Consider the following 12,168-nt stretch of genomic DNA (forward strand, 5'->3'; position numbering starts at 1 on the left):
TGGGTGGGTGGCTGGCTGGCTGGCTGGTTGGATCGGTGGGTGGCTGGCTGGCTGGCTGGCTGGCTGGATGGATGGTTGGATGGCTGAATGGGTGGGTGGCTGGGTGGCTGGGTGGCTGGGTGGCTGGGTGGCTGGATGGCTGGCTGACTGGGTGGCCGGCTGGCTGGGTGGCTGGTTGGATGGGTGGGTGGCTGGCTGGCTGGCTGGTTGGATCGGTGGGTGGGTGGGTGGCTGGCTGGCTGGCTGGCTGGATGGTTGGATGGCTGAATGGGTGGGTGGATGGGTGGGTTCTGGCTGGCTGGCTGGTTGGATGGGTGGGTAGGTGTCTGGCTGGTTGGGTGGCAAGGGAGAGGGAGAATAAACAAGTCTCCATAACACCCATAGTTTTCTTTTTTGCAGGTTAAACTGTAGTTTAACCTAAACCTAAACTGTGGTTTAACTACAGCCTTCCAAATCATATTCCTTTTTGGACACTTTAAAAACCCCATTTGGGAATTGTGGCTAAACTACAGAAGCAGAAATTATATATATATAAAAAAAAAAAAGGTTTTAAGCTAAGCCTTTGGGAATAAAGAAAAAAATAAAGCCTTCGGGAATTGTCTTTAGCAATGCCACAATTTCATATGCCAGGATGGAGCTGAGGCTACGAATGAAGATCAATACCAGGCAGCATCTCTGTAAGCCTGTTCAGTGGAAGCATTTCTCCGTGGCCCTCAAAAAGCATTGGAGTTCAATATTTAATGTCTCCAGATTAGGCAACAACGAGCAGGGTCATCCACCCTAGTAGCAATGATGATCTCCTTAAGGACTGCTCACTGGTGCTGTCATTTCTCACTGTGGCTGAACCCAGAGACCTCATTCTGTTTGTCCACCTGGTCATTTTTTCTTAGTAACTCCATGGCTGCCTCCACTGGATGTGACCTCTGCCCTAGGGAGATTGAGAATTTCCATTCTTTTCTGCTTCAGATCTTAACCTGTTTACAAAAATCAGGTAGAAGATGTGGAAACAGATGTGGAAAGACACACACGTACAAATTTTTAAGGGTAAGAGTAGTGTGGTCAAACACCAATCAGAGATGATGTGGAAGCAAGTCAAGATGTCAGGAAGTCTGACATGGGTTCAGTCTTTAATAGCAATAGTATGGTAACTTGAATAAACTTCACCAGAACTAGGAGCCAATCTTTTGTCACTCCTCCCACCTCCATAAATAAATTTATGTTCCTGGGGCCCAATGAATACTGAAATCCTGATATTATTCATCCCTGAGAGTTCACTAACTCTTATCTCACCAAATTCATCATGCTGCCCCTTCTGGTTAGTCCTAAGCATGCGGCCATTTAATTAATAGTCTAAATTCATGGCTGTGTTTATGAGGCAGGATCCATTTCTATGATATTTCATTAGGGAGCAACGAAGCACACATATATATTTTAAATATTTTCTATTTTTAAGAGCATTCTTAAATCATGCCAAAAATTTATTGAATATCATATGTAAGTCAGACACTGTGAAAGTCATTTTCACTTTTATTATCTTTTGTTCTTTATAGCAAATCTTTTGCAAAGGTTTTTGTTATCCTTGTTTTATGGATGGAGAAATGGGGGGTCATAGAAATTATTTAACATAGAGAAGATATTAGTTTTCGAACTCTGACTTTAAATCTAATACTTGAAGATATTAAATCCATAATATGTTAGTGGCATTCCATCATAATTTTATAGTACATAAAAATTATAATCTGTATTAAGCACATTGAAAATGTACACCATTAGTATTTTATTAAATTCTTTTTTTCTATGTCACACAAAATTACCTTAAAGTTTGCTTTAATTTTTAAAGTTTTCAGTGTTAGAAATAATATTGGTCTATGATAAATAGATGAAGAACAATTCAAATTCCAATGATAATTATCCATTCAATAACATCTTATTTGTATTTCTGTGGATATTCTTTATGTACAATTATAAATTTTTAAAACAGTTTAAATTTTCTTTCCAATACCTGACGTTTGTCTGTGTTTCAAATTAAATTTTTCATTTTCACTTTTCCAATAACTAGAATATGATTATATTATCCTATATGTATTCTACTTTTGGCGACACACATGAAAATTAATGAGAAGAGTTTGAGGAAAAATAATGGTTATTAATGTGACCACCACCCAGCTTAAGAAATACATTTCCAGTACCTTGAATATTTTCTGTATTTCCCTTCCTAGTAATATACAACTCCCCCCACCTTTGTAGCCACTCCTTTGAATTTGTTAACTTTAATCCCACTTTTTTACAATTTTTCCACATATGTTTATTTTCCATACCTATAGAAATACATATTGTATTTATGTTGTATATAAATAATATGTGTATACTATACACACACACACACATACCAAGACAAAATGGAAAGTTGTATTACTCTTATAATGATATATACAGGGATACATGTATATATACATGGATATATATCTTATAATGATATATACATGGATACATGGATATATCCATGGATATATCCATGTATATATCTTATAATGTATTACTCTTATAATTTAATATCCAGTCAGCTCTTATAATGAGCTTTTCTAGGACAGGGTCTCATGCATGTCTGAAAATGAGGTGAGAAAGAAAAGAGCAAAGAATGGTTTTAGTTCAAGTGCAGGGTTATCATATGGGCCCACGGCCCACATGGTTTGGACTCTTTGCCAGTGCCAGACAAAGGATCAGTTGGATTCTATTTTAGGCTTGCCCACAGGTGAGGGAAGAGGGGAAGAAGGAGAGATGGGTCTTGAAAGCTGTTCACAATCAAACATCAAAAAGGGAGCCACTTTACTCCAATTCACCCTTAATGTTGCACTGGTGGCTGAAATGTACCATGTTCCTTTTAGTTGTATTTTATTCAATCATTCATTCATTTATTTACTTACCTCGTTACTTATTTATATTTTTGAGAGAGAGAGCATAAGCAGGGTAAGGGCAGAAAGAAAGAAAGAAAGAAAGAAAGAAAGAAAGAAAGAGGAAAGAAACAAAGGAAGGAAGGAAGGAAGGAAGGAAGGAAGGAAGGAAGGAAGGAAGAAAGAAAGAAAAAAAGAAAGAAAGAAAGAAAGAAAAAGAAAAGACTCTGCACTGACAGCTGCGAGTCCCACGTGGGGCTCAAACTCACAAACCATGAGATCATGACCTGAGCTGAAGTAAGGTGCTCAACTGACTGTGCCACCCAGGCACCCCTTAAGTGAATTTTATTTAAATAAAACATATGGCTAGCACTCTATGAGGCTGGTGGACTGAGTCCAGTAATGGAAGCAGAAGCTCTAGTGAATGCCTTGTTGAAAAGCCCAGCATTATATATTTTGAGAAGTGAAATATGTGCTTTGGTTACTGTCAATGACATTTGGAACACCAAAGGGGATAAGAAATGTCTTAATGAGACTTGTATTGTGCTTTTGATTTTGGATATCTATGAAGGCAGAGATTTCTAGAGTTCTTCATCTCAGATGGGGCAACCTTGGAAAAGGAATTCTTGTTTTGACTACTGCCCAGACCAGATGACCATACCATTGGTAACGGTCCAAGGGTCAGCAAAAATGTGCAGATGTGCCTGTTGTTGGCCAGGGCATTCATTGTCAAGAATTGCTACCCAAAGTTTGGCCAGTTGGGTTCACTCATTTTTCTTGTTCTCGACAAGAGATGTCATGGGTGAGGAGCAGATGACAGCAAATCCCCTGGGGTTCCATAATGTGCAATGGTGTTGACTCACTAAGTGCACGATTTTATTTAATATCCAGTCAGATGATACCAATGGACTCCCATGTAGCCAAGGGATTTGGTAGAGAGATGCCTTAATCCAGCCCCATGACATCTGGCAAAGGACTGAGGATGAGGAGGCCACCTCCTCCTGCATTTGGGATATGCCAGGAGGCCCAGGATTGGTTCTTTCCTATCAGTACTATTTTCAGTTAGCAAGTGGCCATGCATGCCTTACGGACCGCTTCTTCCATGACCGAGTTCATAGTGGGTAGCTGAATATAAAGGTCTCAGGTTCAGTGCCTGTGAAAGTGTCTATTTCAATAAGATCCATGTATATATCGAGCAATTACTTCTCTAATGTCAGGTAACATGAAGCCAAAAATGGCAGTTTCTTGCATCAGAAGCCTATGGAGAACTTATGGAGAGGCAGTCCAAAGAGTCTAGATGGCATGAGAGAGGACGTTCTTGTACCCTACAGAGTAAGAGTTTCTTGGGAACACTAATTGAAGTATATGTTGTATTTGAATTTGAACAGACTCTAGACTATTTTAGTGGGGGAGAGGCATTCAAAGTGGGTCAATTTATGAATAACAGCATTTCCAGGCTTAAGAAAAAATTTAAATTAGGAATGTTTCTTTTTTCTTTTTTTAACTTTTTAAATGTTTATTTATTTATTTTGAGAGACAGAGAGAGAGAGAGCATGCAAACAGGGGAGAGGCAGAGAGACGGAGAGAGAGAATCCTAAGGAGGCTCCACACTGTCAGCACAGAGCTCAATGCAGGGCTCGATCCCAGGAACCATGAGATCATGACCTGAGCCAAAACCAAGAGTCATACACTCAACTGACTGGAAGCCACCCAGGTGCCCCTATGATGGAATATTTTAAGGCAATGGGCACTAAGACTATGGGGAATTTGGGTAAGGCAATAGTTCTGATGGCTAAGGTGAAGTATACCTGTTTTTCTCTATTTTATCTTTGGCAACTCCCCTTGGATTAAAGAAGATACCTTTTAAAAATTATTAGGATTCCCTAACTAAACTTTAATTTGAATCCCAGTATTGACTAAAACCATGAAGTTTTGCCAATTGATACATTTCCGCACATGTTAAAGTTAATTCATAACCTATGTTGTAGTGGCACAAAAATCATAAGTACTCTTTTAGTTTTCTTCTTATATAAATTCCTTCAGTAAATTTTGGATTTCTAATCGAAATTAGAAAGTTGCAAATATCAGTTTCATTTTTTTCTTGTTTTGTCCCTTCCCCTTTATCCAGTTTTTTGTTGGTTTGTTCAATTTCACATTCAGGCATTTGAAAGATAAGACCAGTCTAAATTAAAACATTAACTTCATATTCAACTTTAAGTTTCCCCCATCCTGCAGGTCAGGGCTGGCACATGACTTGGAAAGTAAGGTTTCAAGGAGGTATGGTCACTGCTCACCTTTGCTCTACCCTCTCTCTTTCCTAACTGCCTGCCTGTGGACAGTCCAGGTTCTGAGAAAGAGAGATGATGTAGTAAAGGAAAGAAAAATGTCCTCTCACTCAGTTGTGTGTTCTTTGACCTATTATACCTCTCCATGAGGGAATAGGCTCAACATTTGAGTCCTTGTTGTGAGTTTTATGGAGAAGAAAGTGAAAAGCAGACACTGGTCTCTGCCCAAATTTCTCAAGAATCTTGGTGGTTTTCTGAAGCTCTTGGTGCCCTAAGTTCTTAGATCAGAATAGATAACACGAGTCATGCTTACCTCAGCAGCTTCCAGATAAGGCAGGAGACCATGTTTTTCCATTTTCTCGTGGATATCTCCAAAACATGTCTCAAGGGCTAAAAATGGGAACATTCTTCATACACTTCCTGATCTTAGTAGATGTGTAGCTTTATTTCCATAAAGGCTAAAAATATGGGACTAATAAGGTCACTTTTTAATAAGATCTTTCTTTCTTTCTTTCTTTCTTTCTTTCTTTCTTTCTTTCATAATATAGGAGACACTTGTCACGTTTCTTTTCTGCTTTAAAAATTTAGCCAAAATTCTGGAAGACCAAAAAAAAAGGAAAGATATGTTCCAAATCCTATTTTATAGCTATTAAGGATATATGTAGGCTAATTTTACTGGTTATGCAATTTGTTTAGTAATTCAAGGGATGCTCAAGATGGCTCCCTGTTTCAGAGATGCTCTTACACAAAAGCTTACCTTTTCTGCGTGTAGGTACAAAGAAGAAAGAAAGATAAGATATATAACATCCATTAAAATTTCATTTTCACTACCATATTGCTTAATTTTTAATATGGTGACCAAAATTAAGCCACTAGGATTTGTTTCCACAGGAAAATAATAAGCTTACCCTAACACACTGTTCTATGGTACTATAGGTTATATAAACAAATAGATATAATTTTATGTTATTGAGTAAATTTGCAAAGATGAGTGGAGTTATATTCACACTTGTGTTGTGCAACTAGAGATTTCATGGAATTTCAAAGATCCATGGTGGTTATTGATCATTCGTATCTTATTCCTGATCTTATCACACTGCCTGGATAAGGCCAGAATAGTCAAAATAGGAAGGGAGAAACAAAGGCATCGGAGGAGAAAAGGAGTGGGCATATGGTTACAGAGATCCTAATTTTTTTTTGTATTTCAAGGGCTGATACATTTTGCAAAATAACATGATATAAATAAAAGAGGGTCAGGTAAGAGCTGTTTTGATTTATTTCAAAACAATCATGACAGACTAAAAGTAGCAGAAATACCATTGGTATATATTATTACAGTAAAAGAATTACATGGCCAAATGAAAAATCTTAGAGTATTTGGAAAATAGACACCTGCAAGCAATTATTCCCTACGGTATTAGGCCATAAAATAAAAGGGATGTGATTGAGCTAATTAGAAGATGTATTGCTGAAAAAAAGTCAGAGTCTCTATTTTTTTGCTTTAATACATTTAATTAAAAGTTCATTGTTTGGCATATGTAAAAACTCCAAACTCACTGTTAAGGATCTTCCTTCCTTCTTTCTTTCTTTGTTTTTAATTTTTAACATTTATTTATTTTTGAGAGACAGAGCATGAGCAGGGGAGGGGCAGAGAGAGAGGGAGACACAGAATCAGAAGCAGGCTCCAAGCTCTGAGCTGTCAACACAGAGCTCCAGGCAGGACTCGAACCCATGAACTGGGAGGTCATGACCTGAGCGGAAGTCAGACACTTAACCAACTGAGCCACCCAGATGCCCCAAGGATCTGCTTTCTAATACACTTGCCTCATCCTTTCTCGGATATGGGTAATCATTTTGAAACTAGATATGGGTAATAATCTTGTCAGAATGTCAAAGTCTTGACCATTCAAATTTCTGGAATGAAAAACAATTGAAATTCTAAATAATAATCCTAAATCCTTTTTAAAACATTTTTTTCTATGCATTATTAAATACCAAATTATGAGAAAATATCTGGGATAGACAGAAAAGAGGTTTAGCTGAAAATTCGCCGATATAAACATTCTGAAAAACATGAAAATAATATGAATGTTTTTATCTCTTATTTCAAGTTATTTATAATCAACAAGTATTGTACTTTACATAATTACAAATAGACATTTTGTATTCTCTTCTAAGAAAAAGTGGAAGACTATTTCAGTTCCTCAACTGAAATAGCATACAGACGTTACAAGCCCAACAAACCATGAGATCATGACCTGGCTGAAGTCGGCCGCTTAACCGACCCTACACCTCACTGTTTTAGATATTTAGTGCAAAATCCTGCATTGATCATCTCACTTTGTCCTTTGTTAAAAATGTTAATGTATTTCAGGGTTAAAACAAACAAACAAAAATGACATATGTGTTCATATTAATATATCATAAATTTACAATATAAAAAATAGAGCAAAATATCAAGTCACAAGATTGCCCAGCCAGAGAGTAGAATGCATTTAATCATATAAAGTTACTATATGTGACTCACATACAGTGTGTCCATACATATACAACTTTAATAATTTAAAGTAAGAGAATATTGTTCAATATCTCTAAAAAAATTACTTAAATATTTTCTTTAAATTAATTTTTGATGTTCTTCAAAGTAGATCTTTAAAAATAGACAACATATTATAAAATTCTAAGCATTAATGTTAAAATACTTTAAAATGTTTCACCCTTGACCTTCATGTCAAGTGACCACTTTAAAAATACAAATTTAATTCGTTTTATCTTGACACAAAATTGTAGGACTCCACACAGAATTATTCAAAGATTTCAGATAGGTAGAGATTCATCAGGGTGGAAACTAAGATATTAAATTTATAAATGGAATTATTTTATTGGGGTTTTGACACTCTCAATAGCTAAAAAGAAAACTCCTTTGAAAAAATAGTGTTCAATAGACATTTTAACAACAAAGAATAAAGAGTTTATTGATGAACATTTTGTGTGCTACAGAAAAAGGTAGAAAACTAAAAAGACTTCTGAAAGCCATTAAAATGCAAATATTCTGTAGTAATGTTCTCCACCCTCTCGGCGGAGAATAATAATCATTCATGTGCTGAATACTCAGTCACCAGTGGCTTGTTATTAATGACAGCAATGCAGGTTTATTCATTGGCCCTGACTATTACAGTTTTCTCCCCCTTCCTCATTCTAACTAACTATCAAAATGCATTAAGCCTAATGGGGAAAAGACAAATTACCAACTCTTATTTCAACAATTTAAGTGATTTTGCATTCCTGGTATGTTATTAAGTTGGTTAATGCTGCTTACAGATTCCGCACAGAATTCTTGCTCAGTGCTTTCTTATTAATGTGGTGGGTGGTTTTTCTGATATTACATATCACTGTCTAAATCAGTGTTAGTACTAGACTTAATGTGAATTCTGAAATGACAACAATGGTATATACCTTACAGAAAAGAAGGAGATATTAAAAATATAATTATAAGAAGCAAGATACTTTTTAATACATAAATGCAAGAGTCAGTGTTTGAAACTGATTTGGGGCAACCAAGAAGCATTTAATTGTTCATATGAGAGACGAGAGAGAAGGACATTTTCTTAGCTGATCATTATAAATTCATTATGAGTTAGAGGAGTAGAAACAATTAACTTAGGGGTTTCTGCATCCATTTCTCAAATAAAATTAGGAGTTAGAATGAAACTTTAATTTTACTGTTCATTTAGTTAAAATGAAAACAATAAATCCTTTAAAGGGAGTATTGTATTTTTCCCCTCAGAAATAGTTGTATGGTTTTGTTCTCCAAATGCATATAGGTAGACATGTATATGTATATAGATGCACAAATGCATCTGTGCATATTTGTGTATATGTATATATGTATATATTTGAATTTTAAACACATGAGGTACCAAATTACTCTTCATCCATAACTACTATCCACTCAGCAAATACTTTCCCTTTAGTGCACTCCATTCTCAACATTCTCTTGCCATAACACTAGTCTATCTCTTGCTTTTCAAATGCACCATATGAGACTCAGAGCATGAACTTTAAGAATTACATTGGCAAGTGTAGCATAGAAGATAAAAGAAAACACAATTCCATAGCAATATAAGAATGGAGTCCAATAATTTTTCTGTTAGCAAGTAGAGTTTACCTGTGTGCATAGTATTAATAGAACACAAGCTGAGTATCTAATTTTAACCATATATATATGTATATATATATATATATACATATATATATATATTTTTTTTTAACCTCAGAATCTCCTTAGAGATGTACTTCTCTCTAGAGTGCTCAGAAATGTGATGTCAGTTCTGATAGATATTATTTGAGTGATCACATTGTACAAAATCCATCAAATGAGCCGTATCCTAAATCTATTCTATCAATGTAAAGAGAGGAACATGATTTGTTTTTAATCTGGCGTTTTCACGTAACAGTATCCATATATTCATCATAATACTACAGTGAAAATTAGAATACATAATAAAGAGATCTTCGCTTTGGAAAATTTGAAGATTAAAAAGTCATTAGAGGCCAACATAATCTCAAATGGTTGATATGATGGTGGCACTAAGATGCCTTGACACAGTCTTTTTTTTTTTTTTTTAAGTTTAATGTATTTATTTTGAGAGAGAGGGAGAGAGCACACAAAATGAACTAATCTGATTCAGAGGATTTTGGATGATGAAATTCATGTAGGCTTTGATGTAAGTGCTTCAGAAATAATGCCTGAAGTTAAACCATTAAAGAAGAAACTGAAACAAATAAAAATAAATAAATATTTTCAAAGTTTATTTGAGATTCCATTGGCTGTGACATCCCAAAAATATTTGAATTATTTAAAACTGAGTTTGAAATTAAAGTTGGTGAAGAAAGGGAAAACTTTCTAGAGACCCAAATAACCACACTGGATCAGATGACTGGATGTTGGCCAAAGCACAAACAGTTATCAATGAAGTTTGTAGGACAGACCTCTGAATTTGGGATCCTTTATGGTACATGCTTTCCGTCATAGTTCAAGTGAAGATTTGTGATTGAAGTCATTGTTGCCTAAATAAGCAGAAATCAAAGAAAGTAAAAAAAAAAAAGAAAAAAAGAAAAAAAGATGTTGCCTAATTGTAAAATTACTTTCACTATATTAGGAGCAACATAGAAAATTATAGAACTGCATAATTTTTATATTTGGGGTCTTATATCTTGATCGTAATATTTGAATATAAATTTTCACAGCAGGAGTAAACCCGCAGCAAAATGAGGAAACAAAGTTTTCTGTCTGAAACTTACAAAAGAAACCACAATATTGAAAAGACAGTAATGTTAACAGTTATTTGTTGATGTTTTAAAATTGTGAGATGAAAAACTCATGTTGTACATGCAGCCCCTTCAGAGTCCTTATGTCATTAAAAATTAAATATTTATATATATATATAGTTTTATACAATATACAATAATAAAATAAAGTATATATAATATTATATATGTATATATAATATTATATATATTTTATATATATATATATACATATATATATATATATATATATTTGGTATCTTTTAAAAGACAGACTTAATTACTGACCACACCCAAAGAGAGCAGGTGTAAATATACAAGAGCCCAAGTCAAAAGTAAACAAAATGTAACTATTTAAAATAAGATAAAAAGGTCAATAAAATCACATAGCAGGCTATTTTTACTTTTATAATTTTACATTTAAGTTTGAAAATGGAATGCCAGATGAATGTCCTCTCATAGGATTATATTTCCATTTTATTTTATACATATATTAATTAACATGTATTTCTTATTGCTTACTTTGTACCATACATAGAATTAGGTACTGAGCTAGTAACCAACAAGATGGGCTGTGCTTATACTCTATTAGAAGAAATAAACAATTAACTATGTTCAATTATGCTTAATGAGTATTTATGATACATTTATGCTATATTTGCCCATAGACAGACGATCTATCCCAGAATTGGTGTGTTAAAGAGTCATCTAAACTGTATATTAAAGATCAAGTGAGACCAAGTCTAGGAAGACATGAAAATTAATCCAGGAAGAGGAAATGGTCAAGACAAGGGACTTACTTACACTCAGAGGAGCAATTAGACATTAGGTAACCTAAAGTATCTTAGTGTCTCCAGGAAAGAAAGGGATTATGTAACTTCTCAGGAAAAGATTCTAGAAAGGGAGGGGGAGGAGGGGTAATTGAAACAGTGGCATCAATCACAACAGTGAAAAATCCCAGAGTGAAGAAACAGAGTGGATTAACACTACTTGATTTTAGTTGCCCCTATCTAAGCATGTAGATGTTTTCATCGAAAATGTCTTTGTAGTTCACCTGACATGAGAGAGAAAGAAAATACATTAGAATAAATGCGGCCAATATAGAGGTTTCTTTTTTAAATCCTCAGCAACTATGTAATCAGAACTTTGCTGGAAAAAAATGATGTTGTATTGACAGTTTTTTTAGTTTTCATTATCTGTGAAAACATATTCCCCCAAGATAAAAGATTATAAAATATCTCAAGTAGTTGTTTTGTTTTCAAAGACCTCATGAGTCACTGAGTCAGTGATCTCCCAATTTTACTTTATTTCAGTCAAATCTTATTTGGTATTTTGCATGCTTGTCAAATTTCTACATATGTACTTTTCTTAAGTTTTCATGTATTTATTTTTGGGAGAGAGAGAGAGCGAGCGAGCAGAGGAGGGGAAGAGAGAGAGAGGGAGAGAGAGAATTCCAAGCAGCTTCCTTGAACATAGAGCCCAATGCAGGGCTCTGTTTCACGAACCGTGAGATCATGACCTGAGCCACAATCAAGAGTCAGACCCTTAACCAACTGAGCCACCCAGCTGCCCCCACATGTGTACTTCTTTTTTTTTTTTTTTTTTTTTTTTTGTATGGAAAGAAAGTAGATTAAATTATAAAACGTTCAGAATATTAAGTTGTTTTCTTTTAACATCCTGCA

This window comes from Panthera uncia, chromosome C2, assembly GCF_023721935.1.
Source record: "Panthera uncia isolate 11264 chromosome C2, Puncia_PCG_1.0, whole genome shotgun sequence".
Lineage (NCBI taxonomy): Eukaryota > Metazoa > Chordata > Mammalia > Carnivora > Felidae > Panthera > Panthera uncia.